The sequence below is a fragment of the Dysidea avara genome, chromosome 9, assembly GCF_963678975.1.
Source record: "Dysidea avara chromosome 9, odDysAvar1.4, whole genome shotgun sequence".
In the NCBI taxonomy this organism is placed as follows: Eukaryota; Metazoa; Porifera; class Demospongiae; order Dictyoceratida; family Dysideidae; genus Dysidea; species Dysidea avara.
Window position 1 is genome coordinate 22,116,599 of NC_089280.1, and position 15,722 is coordinate 22,132,320.

The 15,722-nt window shown below is 40.3% G+C and overlaps 2 long non-coding RNA genes across 2 annotated transcripts in view; both read right to left on the minus strand.

Annotated features, from left to right (window-relative positions):
- The window catches only part of LOC136265936 (uncharacterized), a 52,179-nt gene that overhangs the window by 17,942 nt on the left and 18,515 nt on the right, over positions 1 to 15,722 (minus strand). The window lies entirely within an intron of this gene.
- Positions 169 to 1,620, minus strand: LOC136265937 (uncharacterized). The gene is made up of 3 exons (XR_010705807.1): positions 1,186 to 1,620; positions 756 to 990; positions 169 to 702 (listed from the first exon to the last, which is right to left on the minus strand). It is a non-coding gene; the product is annotated as an uncharacterized lncRNA (long non-coding RNA).

Below are 15,722 nucleotides of genomic sequence, written 5' to 3' on the forward strand. Positions count from 1 at the left end.
AAGAAGCTGTCACCACACCATCAGACAAGCAGCTTGGAGAGCTACCATAGTGTAGTAAACCATTTTGCTCCTAAGTTACTAGCCTTTTCTTATGAAGGAATGTACTGCAGGTAAGGTGATAATACAATAATATACAAATGATTAAATAAATACAATGCAGGTTATTAATTACCCTAATGCATTTTAATGAAAATTATGGGAGGAAACAGGCAGTAACGAAGTCCGGAATGGAGAGGATGAGACTATGCTTTCCAAAGGCCAAGCAAGGAGAATGTACTCCTAAAATTGTTCCAGTACCACCAACATATCGTAAGTAACAAGGACAGTAACAATATTATTTATCATATGCATTTACTAGACTATTTTGAGGAACTAATCAGTAAGGCTACACACTACATTACACACCCAGAGGAAAGACCTACCATACCAAAGGGACCACCAAAATTAGCTAGTCAATATAAACATCCAGATAAAGACACAATACCACAATTTTCACGTTATAATAATAATAATTGTATGTGTTGATACATGAAAATTACTTAAGGTGTAGTTGGTGGATGCTGATGACCTGTATATTCATCTGATGGAAATTCCTGTCTTATCCTTGATACTACACAGGAGGGCAGTACTACACGCCTGTGCCTGCCCAAGTAGTGCCATCCCCACCAAGTCATCTGTCGGTACGCCGAGTATCAAAATTTTCTGAAAATATGCACACATCATACAACACTGGCAGATTGAAAGACCATAAGCACCTGTTTTCATCAACTGGTTCATCAGCACTCCCATAATGGTATCGATGGCTATGCAGTAGTTACCATTAACACTGCTCTACACAGACACACATTAGAAAAATCTGCATGTTCTGAAATACACACTGGACGAACAGCTAAGCCATCACCTTCCAAAAGACTATTAATTTGTTCAATCTCCTTACAGCATATTGATTCTCTTTGTGTAGCCATTACTATGCAATGGCCACATCTGCACCTAGATAACAATGTGGATCAACTAAATCATAGAACAGTAATGGGCAATGAGGCTTAGCCAACAAAGTTATGCCATAGGCTATAGCTACATAGCCATGGGTAGCTAGCTTATGTCATTTTGCTATATAGCTATATAATGCAACCCTGCACCATATACAGTTTGTATCATTTACGCAACTTAGTGTATGGAGCTTACCAATCAATATTTCCTACGCGATCAGCCTCTGTTTCCTCTCTTTCGACCGCCAGTAGACCGAAAGATTCCTCTCTTTCTTCGAGCCTACTCTCGTACACTGGTTCAAAGCGATACGGCATCACTTCTGACGGTCCAGTCAACAACAGTTCTTCACCAGCCACAGAAGACAAAGATGTTGTCGATTGGGAATCGTCAGAATCACTATCATCAACCAAAGAGTCGCTGCAGCTATCACTTTCCGCCATTCTAACACATACAAAGATGCGCCTCCGTTCTTTCTGTGACATCACGAAAATAATTATATGTGACGTATTAAGAATTTGTGGGTTAATATCAGCAAAGTTGAATTATTAAAATGGTGTTTTTGTGCATTGCTTGATACAAACAATACATTCATACAATAAAATCATACATGAATTTTCCATTTCAGTTGACCTTTAAGGCGCTTAGACTACGCTACTGTACACTGTACAGAGGTACCAGTACTCCATGATAGGTCACAAGATCACGCCCAATCTTTATTCTACGTATTATCGGTATATCAATCAAGACCACGATGACTATGCCCCCTTTACACTAGCTGCATTTGTGACCACACACCTGCCAGTTGGTAGGCTGATTCGAGATACTCTAGTCTAATAATCAGTCAAAACCACGAAGACCACAGCGCAAGCACACATGACTTGAGATACACTAATACAGCAGTCACCCTAATAGAACAGTCGCATGTTTATAGCTAGCTGTATGTTATGGCTAGCCGTATGCTTTAACAAAAACTAGTATATTAAAAATTATAAATTTAAAAAATGAAGTAGGGATCCAAGCAATAAAAAGTAGTGAAACAAGAGAAGAACAATGGTAGCTATTACAGCATAGTTCAGTGGGAAATCTCTACTTTGGCATTAAATCCCTACTTTGGCATTGAACAAAAAAATAATTGTTATACCATGCCAAAGTAGGGATTTCCCACTGAGCTATGCTGTAATAGCTACCATTGTTCTTCTCTTGTTTCACTACTTTTTATTGCTTGGATCCCTACTTCATTTTTTAAATTTATAATTTTTAATATACCGTATATGACCGCATAGAAGCCCGGGCATTTATTTCCTGTAGATCCAACATTTTTGACCTGGCATTTAAAGGAGACCGGCATTAATTTGGACCCGGCATTTATTTCTTACTATCACGTGGAGCCACTCATTGAACAAGAATGACAGGTGCCAGTACCACTACCTACGAAATTGATAGCGTGGTTCGAGGCCACCATGCATATAAAACTATTTGGACTCCTCTGCTGGGTGAAACGTTGGAAGTCAGACGGGAAGATGACAATGACCACGATGAATACCCTGTAGCCATCATCAGAAGAGAAGTCATAATTGGACACGTGGTGTCATAAAATGCATACAGATTGATATTCTGGCCAGTGCATGTCATTAGCACCCCGGTGTTAAATGAGCCCCGGCATTTATTATGACAATCCCCTAGTTGTACCCAGTGTATATTTGAGCCCCTGCATGTATTTGAGCCCGGATTTAATATGGTCATATACGGTACTAGTTTTGTCTATTTGAAATTTTCCTTGTACTTGTTTGTTAGCATTGTTATGACTAGTGAACCCACACATATACATCAAAAGAAAGAATGGCACCTTAACGATATTGCATGAACACACAATCCCAACTATCGATTACCAACTGAAAAGTGAAGGGCTATTATGATTTGCTTTCAGCTATGTTCAGTTCATTACACAGTGTAGCAAATGAAGCACCTCTGTAATCAATCTAGCTACTACAGAAAATAGGACAATACAGATGATTCCCATTACAAACATAGGGAAGCCACTATACACTACCACAAATCAACACCTTGAGCTGTCAGCAAAGAGAAATGAGACACAAAGAAGAACAAGGTTAAGTCCATGATCCATGCACTTTACTATGGGTATGCCAAAAAGCACCTGTTGGGATGAAGTGAGCTAAAGATCAAGCCCATAGCCTTAGTTGTTATTGAGGTGTGCTTGTCTGAAGGCATTAGTAAGTCAGTCGGTCAATTAGTGGGTCAGTTGGACAGTCAGTTAGTAGTACGCAAGGTTATGCCTAACCAATACTGCCCAGCTGTCATAAAGGAAAAGTGAGATTGAGGTGATTTTTGGGCAAGAAAGTCCAAACCTTCACAATCCCTACTATACAGTACTACCATACTGTATGATGAATAGAATTTCAGTTATGATACTCTTAAGCCTGTAGTTGTTAATATAGACATTCAGGAACAAGAACCAGGGGACCACAAGACCTGGTAATACTGGAAGTATAGAATCCAGTAGTTAGTGTGAGAACCACATATTATTGCTATCAGATATTTATAAACACAATTCTAGCAGGCCTACAGTACTCATGTTGCCTTTTAACTGTTAATTTTTAATTGGTGTTTCCTGTTGTGGTACACTTTAATCAAATAGGCAGGATATGTAATGCTTCCGATACTGTTTCTGCAACCAACCTGAAAGCATGGTCTTAATTTTCATACAATATCTTTTTAACACCCAAAAATCATCAGATATGATATAAAAAGTGATAGTGTTGAAATATGCTACCATATTCCCTGATGTAAACAACAATAAACTATTACTACTTGTTTTAATCGCTGCTGCTGCTGCTTCTTCTCAGTGGTGAACTTCAAGCCATTTGAAGTAGAAACTATCTAGAAGCACAGATAATGTATGGATAGGAAACACCCGTTAAATTATTTTCCTATCCTAGTTACAGTACGCTAATTACACTAGGAAATGTATTGAGCAGCTGTTTGGCTTTCTCTGGCTTGTTTGAAGGCCAGTTTGAAGGCGATATTCCTTTTACATTGTTTATTGTGTTGGGTTGTGTACTGAACAAGAACACAACGTGTCTGTGGACATTGGGAGAAATATTGTTTGCGACAAGTGACAATGGCAGGTACTCACCAGCAAATATTTCAGCAGCAGTACTATTAGCCAACTTCTTGTCACCGCATTTACACAACCAAAGAAATGTGTGATACATTGAAATAGATTTTATGCTACAGTACTGCTCAGCTTGAGCTAAACAATTGCACAAAGTAGTACCGAAGTTTTATCAAAACAGTGGAAATATACACTGAAGCAGTGAATATATAGCTAGCCTACTACACTCTATCTGCTACAAGTGGTGTAAACAGCAGCAAAGAAACAGTGCTGCACTTTCTGTTTTTTGTTGTTGTTTTTTTTCAGGAAATTTGCACAACCGTTTTGAAACACCATATTTCACCTTTGAACATGAATTTTCTTACACTGCTGTTTACTACTCTCCAGCATCCCTACCCAGTCCAGCCTCCAATTAGTGTAGGTGGTAACTAACCCAGCTGTAAACAACAAACACTAATTTGCTGGTTACAAGAGCAGCGAAATCTTCCACCTGTCAAGGCCATAAAGTTTACATGCAGCGAAATGAGGATGGCCCATGACGTCACTATGTAAATAATATGGGCGTTTCCAATCTATATGACATACATTATCTATGCTAGTAGTAACTGTGTAAGAAATCCATGTGCATATAAAATTATTTCAGCTAACAATTAACCGTTGTATGGTAAGTCAAGGATCTCTGGGCTTTGTCATTACAATAATAATACTAAATATAAGCACCCAACTACAAAATTTACAGGGATTTGTTCCACCAAGAGTTATGTATACAGTCATAATTCTAAATACTGCTACATTTTAGGTTAATCTAAAGGCTGCAGCACATGTTACTGTCAGACCTTCAGTGCTGGCCACTATAAAGCTTTAATAATATGTAACAAAGAGTCTATACATTCATTGACTTCAAAACATTGGATTTTAGTAACGCCAAGCCCTGTAATGATGTTTTACTTTATTCAGGTAGCACAACACAAGTGGGTGTGACATTTATTTGATGACCAACAGAGAAGCCTATGATAGATTGCATTGGGGAGAAACTTTATGAAACACTTCTAGGAATTACTTCCAAACTATTCTAAACTCTACAACAACTCAAGGTCAAATTTAGGCTTAGTTATAAGTGAAGAGCCAAGAGAAACTGTCAACGTGACAAAAATTATTTTACTATAGTTTATGTGACTACATACTTGAACAACTATTTCCAGATTGAGCTGGGCTGCTATGCCACACCTCTATATTATTGCTGTTTTCTAATCTGATTATACCTGAAACAACATAACGAAGGGACATCCTTTAAATACCAATAGTATAAGGACTATGTAACTTAGTAACTACTGTAGAAAGACACTACCACAAGCCCTATCAATTATTATATGAAGCTGTGTACTACATCAGTATCAGGTGTGAACATGTAGGAGTGTTAAAGGGATATAACAATTAGTGAGTAATCATTTTCAAACATTCTCTGTACAGAATTACATGTTCGGAATGCTCAAGCAAATTAGAGACCAAGACAGATGAGTCATTGAGGATCTTGGATAGCATGGCCAAGGTCATTCAAGACACCTTCACCACGGTGTTGTCCAGTGAAGAGTGAAGACAAAACACCTACACATCTATAGACAGCCTAGTACACACAAAGTGCCCAATACTTATTCTGCTCAAGCAGTCTAAATATGGAGATGCCAATCTAGTATTGCTACAAGCCTAAGTATTGGACACAGACAAACCTTTAGACTTTGTATTGACAAATGGGCAGTGAACAGCAGCCAATACAGGAAATCAACACCAGAGGTGTTAAGGACCAACATTGGGTGATGCCACAGATTGCATAAGTCACAGTAGTAGCACCAGTTACCATAGTGACAGAGTCATAATGGTGGCATAGATTCCACCACTCAACATCAATGGGCTAATCCCATTATCACAGCTGCAAGTTGCAGGTTGAAACTTGTCAAGCATAATATCTCTGATAACAGAAGTATTACCAATTCTTTGCATGCAGAATCAGCCTGTTCCATTAAAGGAGGGATCTAACAATGAGTCCTTTCAACAGTGACAAAGGGTTATCACATCCCTCTCCTGTCTCCCCAATAGTCAAGAGACCATGCCACACAGCCATCACCTCCTATCAAAGAAGCAGACCCTTTTGCAGGAGGAGATTCTAACCATGCGCCCAGACAAAGGCCTTCTTCTGTAGCATATTGTGTGGTACTTACTTAGATGGTGGTCAGAGACCAGTTATCAACCTGAAAAGGCCAACCCATGCAGAGGAGGTCCGATGTATTCATGTGAGCCATAGGGTTTGTACAGAGAACTTATTTTGGGAAGGTAATACTAAAATATATGCACCAATCGAAACCATTTCTTATGCTAAATCCATCAGCGTAATCAATCCCATTCAATCCGATAGTTTTGATTTCAATAAACACAGTCCATTGTAGACTTCTTACTGATTAAAGGAATGGAAGTTATGTAATCAAATGAAATCTTTTTGATAGCGCTTACTTTGTGTTGGCCCTTCTCTGAAGCCAACCATAATACTTAAAGATGGAGAGTTTTCATACAGTGAAAACTCCCTTACAGAAAGCGGGTTGGATAACAAAGGTACACTTGAAGAATGCCTTCTTTATGGTACCGTTAGCAAGAGACAGTGGCTGTTTCTGCAAGATGGCTACGTTGGCATCTCTCCTTGATATGATCCATATGGCTGGTCAGTGTACTTTGTCAGGGAGCACACTCTCTGATGACTGAAGTATGAGAAACAATTCTCTGACCAACCTATGTAGGAGCAGAGGATACCAAGGTTGAGTTTTCCACACTATAGCTACCAGGATGAGTGATTTGATTACATGTTTGTGACAGGACTCTACTCACATAGACCTTGGTCTTTGGTTGGATGCTCCTGGCAATGATGGCATTGACAAGGTGACCATCAACATAATTTGTGCTGGTAGCCAATTCAATGTCGCTCTGCTAAGAAAATAATACACCAGCTTGCCCATTTAACAGAAGCAGCCATATGCAACCCTACCACATGGGATGTGTCTAAAAATATGAAGTATATTCCCTTGATAGGATAGAATCACTCCCTATCTCTCAAGTCACTCTCCATGAAACTGCTAACGCTATTGGCATTCACTAAGCCATCAAAATCTTATGATCTCTTCAACCATGGTTTGACCTATATGATAACACTACCAGATAGTGTGGAGAGTTCAAACTCACACTGTCTTGCCAAACAGTCCAGACCATCTAGGCCAGCAGTTCCATTTGTGTTTCCAGCCTCCCAGCAAATGAGAATCTTTGCCCATTTATCTGAATGAATATTTATGTGAGTCCTATAGAAATTCAGAATCTAACTCTACAATAATCCCATTTCATCCTTCTCCATTGCCAGATAGACCTTGGCCATGCTGAATGTAGATGGCATTGACACTCAATCTGTCAGAAGTGCTTCTGACCTCTAGCGGTGTGAAAACAAATCCAACACGTAGTAAGCAACGTTACTGAATGGAGCTCAGAATTTGTCTTCCAATGACTCTATTATACACCTTCTACAGCAAATGATATTGGAATCCCAGTACTATCACACATACAAGCATTCCAAAACGTAATTACCTGAATAGCTACAATCACTGAATTGTCACCAGCTATTCTGAGGAATGTGATTGTGGTGAGCATATCAGCATCCCAACCCCTGGTATGCCGGGTAGGTAGAAGCAGTGGACCCAGGGACCAAGGACCCGGGACCAGGGGGGATCCAATTCTTCTTGGAACTTTACAATATTCTATACTTGTATTAGGTACCTCTGCAAGCAGTCTTGCATGGCCAATCCACTTTCCCCATCACTGTGTCTCACACGATGTTTACACCAATTAGAAATCATAAGCACCTCTGAAAAAGTGTCTGAAGCTGACTGCATTTATAGGCCACTCGTCTGCTGCTGCATGATGACCATACTAGTCTATTATGTCACCTAGCTACTAAAGTTTAGAAACATTGTGCAAACAAATATTTGAAATAGCGATTACTAGCTAAGCCGAGCTAAGCAAGTTCCAGCAGCTCAACAACCACACTTCATACATCGTGGTGCATTTACACAATGTTTCTGAACTAGTAGCTAGGCAACATAATAGACTAGTACACTCATTGTGCAGCAGGCAAGTGGCCTATAAATGCAGTCAGCTTCAGACACTTTTTCAGAGATGCTTATAATTTCTAATTGGGTGAGACACAGTGACGAGGAAAACGTAGATTGACCATGCAAGACTACTTGCAGAGGTACCTAGTACAAGTATAGAATATTGTGAAGTGTATAAAATTCCATGAAGAGTTGAATCCCCATGGGTCCCCTGGTCCTAGGTCCTTGGTCCCCGGGTCCACTGTTTTTCCTACCCTGGTATGCCACGTTGGGATTTGAAAACAGAGTCTCTATATTTTAGTCATTTGTTTTTACTCCAACTAGTATTATTGATCACAGCTTGTAGCTAGGGAACAGCTGATGCATATGAGCAAATGGAGGTACTTATATGTATGTATGGTATGTAGGTGCTTCTCATTTTTGTTGTTCCTGAATATGGAAAACTAGGGTGATATGCTCACCTCACATTCCTAATACACTCCATAATAGCTGGTGACCACTCTGTGATCTGAGCCATTAAGGTTTGTGAACACTTCAGTTATGTACATACCATAATTTCAAAATTATTTCACCACAAGAATACCTGTGCCAAAAACAGCCCATCCGTAAAAAAAGGCGAGGCCAAGAATGCACAAGTATGTGTTCATGGAGTAACTACAACCAAAAGACATGATATCAAAATCTGGCCAAGAAAGCATTTACAGTATAGGCACTTTTATGCATTCATTTTCTATATGCTTCACATTATCACATCCAGCTAGCTGTACATGTGTGCTTGCAATATAAACAATACTACTGAGATGATAAAAGATATTACACTGCATTGTTACCAAAATTAATTTAACTAAAAATTTACAATTGGTTTCTACTTGGCCATCTTTTTGCACTGTATATTAAAATAAAAAGATGGCCAAGTAGAAACCAATTGTAAATTTTTAGTTAAATTAATTTTGGTAACAATGCAGTGTAATATCTTTTATCATCTCAGTAGTATTGTTTATATTGCAAGCACACATGTACAGCTAGCTGGATGTGATAATGTGAAGCATATAGAAAATGAATGCATAAAAGTGCCTATATTGTAAATGCTTTCTTGGCCAGATTTTGATATCATGTATTTTGGTTGTAGTTACTCCATGAACATGTACTTGTGCATTCTTGGCCTCGCCTTTTTTACAGCTGGGCTATTTTTGGCACAGGATATCACTACTTTTTGTTGAATGGAGAACATACAGTTAGCTACTAAAGATTGGCTATTAGCTACATTTATACATATATAGGAGACACTCACTGCATGCATGCATACATAATAACAGCTTCAGTATCAGATTAGCTAGCTAAATCAGTAGCAAAAGCTTCAAGTTCAGTGTTTAGAAGCGCTACTAAAAGTGACTTGCTAAGAGAAAACTCATTCAAACCGTTCAAAATTTCCCTCAATGACTCACGTGATATTTTGCGTGATGTTTCACGTGAAAATAAGAACCGGGGATAGTGACAAAGTCGAGGCTACCATCTTAATGGAGCAGTGGGTTGGTGATATAACTAGTCTCTGTGCGTAACAAGTGGAGGCGAATCGGCTGCGAGTTGTTGCTGAATGTACAGTATGCCTCGGAATGGACATGAAGGCGCTGAATGCATCACACTATTCTCCCAGCGAATTGCCGAGTAAGTTCGTGTATAAGTCATTGTAAACGGATATATAACTACCGTCGTAATTTTAGACAGGAATCCCCCATGCCATACTAGCTTCCTGAGATTATATATCCATGCTTTTGTAGACCAGATCCTTGCAGCTGGCTTGGGGTTGTTCTAGCAGCTGTGTGGGTCAGACCGCGAACAAGTTGAGCTGAACCCTAGTGAGAAAACAGCTAAAAATGAAAGAAGATTTTTTCTCAACATTTCAACCAATCAGATGGTTGGTGATGACAACGAAGCAGACAAATGTTTCCATCAACAGTTCAGGAAAGGCTATAAGGCTATATACTTTTATGGCTTCCTCTAATGTAGGGTGAAATCTTTGGCTATAAATAATGTGTCAGGCATTTGAATGATTAGCAAGTAAGTCAATAGCTACTACAAAACTAATAAGTTAATAATTTTGAGGGCTCAGCTCAATGCGTACATACAGTATACCATAATTACTATGCATCAATCGATTGATGTGATGATAACATGTGCAGATCTGAGACAACCATGGACCCTACTATATAGTAACTGGGCAGATATATAGAGTTATGTATACTCTGATATAATTGTTGAGTGTTGTAGTTTGCCAATGGTTGAAGCTAAATTAACCATTTTAGATAGCTTTTTGTGTTGTTGAAGGTGTCAGGCAAACTCCCGTTAGGGCCAGGCAATAAAAGATTATGTTTCAAAACAGGAGAGGAACATGCTTAGGCCTGCAAGGTACAGGATTAATCTATTTACCCCTGTATCCATCTATCAATGTATTGCCCCACTACCCCTCCCTTCGAGAATATATGGCGCTATAGTGGGCACAACCGAATGTTAAATGCCCCATGGTAGGGAAAACCTATTGTGTCAAATCCTCACCCATTGACTCCAGTTGCAACGTGGGGATTTACTCGGGATTTGACATAGCGTAGAAAAAGTACTTGGGTGCTTAATGAATGATTGTCCCCCATAGTGGGGCAGCAGTTTCATGTCAATTGTAGGGCTGAGCGATACTACCGTTTTAGCGATATATCGCAATATTTTGTTATTAACTATTGTGATACCATGCCTGTACATTATTGTCATTAAAAATCCATTTGTTATGCAGTACTTGGCTAAGAATCCTTGTAAATGATAAAGTCCACCCATCTGGTTTCCCCTGCAGAGAGGTGTGAACACCATAACAACTTCAAAGCATGTGTTACAATAACTGTTACTGTAAACAAGGATGATAGTGGCTAGTTTGCTATCACCTATAAGGACTTCCTGCGGGAATGCTGAACAATAAGCTATGTGGCACCAGCTATGATTGACTTATTTGTAAGTATTGTGAACTATTCAGTATCGTGAATAGTGACTTTAGTATCGATCGTGATACTAAAATTGCAGTATCGCTCAGCTCTAGGACTCAATTCCCCTGTAAAGCCACACTTACATCCAAGGGGGTGGTGGGGCAACACATTGGTAGGTGCATAATGAGTTTGCATCATAAACCTTGTGTTAAAATTTAGGCTGTCTTGCTTTTGTTGTGCTTATAGCAGCTAATGTGCTTATTCTCAAACAAGGACTGGAGAAACTACTAATTGTCTTCTACCTTTATCTATCAACTAGATCACTGCTGGTTATAAAATTTCCTTTACTGTTGTAACTTATTTACCATTATGCAATAACCGTTAGTCATCAACTGCTACCAGCTTCAGTATGAATAATACATCTTGGGAATGGCTATGTGGGATGCCCACTTTAATGTATATAAAATGATGTGATGCTCATGTTGTATAGGTGTTAGTCACACTGTTTTATCTGCTGTCTCCTCCCATACAAGACCTGCCTCAATCTGATCAACCCAAGGAACCTACGTATGACCTTCTGACCATAAAGACTTTTGTAAAGTACACTGGTTGAAGTCCAACTACAACATGTGGTGAGTATAATTGGAATGTTGGTGTATGTGTGTAGTGCATATTAGTTGTGGGACAATGGCAGGGTCCTGGATTTGAAGAACTGGCCCAGACACATACTCAGCTTGAATAACAATATGTACACACATAAATTATGCTACACACACACTATACATATTTGACATGTTAGTCTGACTATATGATTACATGTTTTTAGTTAGCTGTGCCTTACCATAATATAGCTACTGTATCCCTTTCTATATGTGCAGGGTGGATACTGATGTTGTGACCATTGGTGGGTGAATTTATGGTCAATGGACAAATCATGCAAATGGTGAAGAAAGATTAACATGTGGTACCAAGACCCCACTGAACTCTTCGTGGACTTCATAGCCAAACGCTAGTGTATCTGGCTTCTTGTGCTATTGTAGTCATTGTTTTTTTTATTTTATGGGATCATCATAATGTAAATGTTTACTATTACAGTATATTTATGCTATTGTTAAAGAGTTTCTATAATTGTGGGTGATTGCATGAGGGTCTAACAAGTGCTATGACTGAAAGGTGATGCGCTGAGGCTGGCTTTTAGTGAACACTGAAGTTTCACCGGCACTGAATGGCTGGGGCGGGATTAGGGACGTGCACGGGTAATGTAGCAGTAAATTACTTCAACTGTATTCCAACACTACAGCGAGTATGAAACAGCTATATGTCGGTAGCTACGGCCCTGCCGAGGGTCCTGCATGGGGGAATAACGCTATAACGAGTCAGTGGAGGCATACCGTGGCGAATTTAAAACAAATCAGTGACTGGACTCACCCGGAGTTGACAGCACAGCGTTCATCAAATCAGCCAGCTCGCTATGGCTAATGACCTTGCCCACTTCCACACTGTTTAGGAATTGAGGCGGGCACCTCACACCTCGACGTCATGGCGGCAAGTTTGAATCTTCAAAGAGCACAAAAGCGATCTCATAAACCAACGAACAACTTTTAGCGAAATTAAATGTACAGATACATTGTGTAAAAAGCCCCATGATAGCCGCAGCCTTTTATAATACAACTTCATGGTTGAAAGAAAATCGCCCCAATGGGATGCGATGACAAAGAAAATGAAAAAAAGAACGATGCACATTTGAATAAATAATTTAATTAATGCATTGTAAATGGGTGGGCGATGAACAAACTACTCTAACAATTCGCCTGACTTTTCGTGTGGTAGTTAGTCATTATACAAGGTTACATTCCCACTGGTTTCGAGGTGGAATCTTTTAGTAAGGCAGAGATTTCACCATGCGGATTTTAAAAGATTGCGTAATCGATCTCTCATGTAAATGACTCACAGTAGTGGTCGCGTGTTTGTGGGCACACGCTTTGTGCTTTTCTTGGCCTCGCGACTCACTACCGTGAGTCTTGATTTGTTATCAAATCTTGCTTATATGTACATATATGCTATAAGAAACTTTTAATTTTTAAATTGTAAATCCATGTTGTATAGGCATAGCACAAACCAACCTAATATATGTATGATGCTTTAGTTAACTACCAAGGCTTACATTATCCATGTGCCTTGTGAATGTTATGGAAACTTTTTTCCAATAAAAAACACTGGAAACTATTATTAGTAGAGCAATCGCACATATCAGTACCTCATGAGGCTACCAATCTCCCTGGGAAATCTCCATTATATATCTTAACAAAACAATCAGATGTTACACTTGTGAGAAAGGTCTCTAAGTTGTGACAAGCACTACTTGTTATCATTTTATTAAACTGTCTTGTAAACACACTAGATTTTCAATTATTTCAATGAACTTGGTTTACATATCAATGAGTAATACAACAGCTCTTCAATGTGTTTTTACTATCAATGGGTCACAATTACATGTAAAATGAAAATGGTACTAAAGAGTGTCCCTTTTTAAAACTTCTACAGGTCAATTTTTCTTAGTGACAGCTCTATGAAGTGTAGAATTCTACTCATGCAATAAAGCTATCACATTGTTTAGTTAATAGCTACCAGTATGTGTGTGTGTGTGTGTGTGTGTTGTTGTTGTTTCCTTGAGCAAGAAACTTTACTCACATTGCTCCAGTCTACCCAGCTGTTAAAATGGGGACCTGGTGGCCTGGTGCCAACTGGGAAGCAGCCCACCCAACTGTAACATCAATGGGTACCTGGTGTAAACTGGGGAAGCAAATGCTCAACTGTCCATGTCTCATATATAGCAGGTGAAGGTCTAGGTGGGACTTTTGGTGCCCACACCTTCACCTGTGAGACATGGTACAGCCTCCTGTGGGTTACTAGTCCTGCCCCCTCATAGCACCTGAATAGCACACAGGTGCCCCAGTGCTGGGCGGCAGCTGAAGGCTTTGCTTTTGCTTTGTGCATGTGTGTGTGTGTGTGTGTGTGAGGCAGCATAGCCAAGTGGTTAGGGCATCGGCCTGGTAATCGAAAGGTCCCAGGTTCGATTCCCAGTTGAGCCACTTTGGTGTTATTGTTGTTTCCTTGAGCAAGAAGCTTTATTCACATTGCTCCAGTCTACCCAGCTGTTTAAATGGGGACCTGGTGGACTGGTGTCAACTGGGGAAGCAGCCCACCCAGCTGTAACATCAATGGGTACCTGGTATTAACTGGGGAAGCAAATGCCCAACTGTCCTTGTCTCGCTTAGTGGTGTTGGGGTCGTTGTGGAACTTTAGGTTCCGCGACCTCTCTCCAAGAGACCTGGACAGTCCTCCTGCGGGTTACTAACCCTGCCCCAGGAGGATTTGCCTGCACAAGGCTCAAGTGCCTGAGTGGTGCACAGGCATCCCAGTGCTGGTTCACTGGGCAGCAATAGCTATGCTTTGCATAGCTGCCGGAGGCTTTGCATAGCTGCCGGAGGCTTTGCTTTGCTTGTGTGTGTGTGTGTGTGTGTGTGTGTGTGTGTGTGTGTGTGTGTGTGTGTGTGTGTGTGTGTGTGTGTGTGTGTGTGTGTGTGTGTGTGTGTGTGTGTGTGTGTGTGTGTGTGTGTGTGTGTGTGTGTGTGTGTGTGAGGTAGCATAGCCAAGTAGCTAGAGCATTTGCCTGGCAGTAACTGAAAGGTTCCAGGTTCGATGCCCAGTTATGCCAATTTGGTGTTGTTTTTCCTTAAGCCTTACATTGCTCCAGTCTTACTCAGCTGTATATTGGGGACCTGGTGGCCTGGTGTCAACTGGGGAAGCAGCCCACCCAACTGTAACATGGGAAAGCAAAATGCTCAACTGTCCTTGTCTTGTTTAGCAGTGTTGGGGCCATTGTGGAACTTCGGTTTCCGTGACCTTTCTCTGTGAGACTTAAACAGTCCTCCTGCGGGATACTAGCCCTGTCCCAGGAGGATTTTCCTGCACAAGGCTGAGTGGTGCACAGGCATCCTAGTGCTGGTTCACTAGGCTGCAACAACTGTGTTTTGCATGGCTTTGCATTTTCCTCTGTGTGTGTGTGTGTGTGTGTGTGTGTGTGTGTGTGTGTGTGTGTGTGTGTGTGTGTGTGTGTGTGTGTGTGTGTGTGTGTGTGTGTGTGTGTGATGCAGCAGCATAGCCAAGTGAGTGGCTAAAGTATCGGCCTGGTAATCAAGATTCGATGCTTGTTTATGCCAAGTTCCTGTTGTTTCCTTGAACAAGAAAGTTTACGCACATTGCTCCAGTTTACCCAGCTGCAAAATGGGGACCTGGTGGCCTGGTGTCAGCTGGGGGAAGTAGCCCACCCAGTCGCAACATCAATGGGTGCCTGGTGTTAACTGGGGAACAAATAACCAACTGTCCATGTCTCGCTTAGCAGTTTTGAGGTCATTGTGGAATAAATAAACAAGTGATGACCTATCAAATATAGTGTTTAACTGACTAGTTATCATACAGTACGATAGT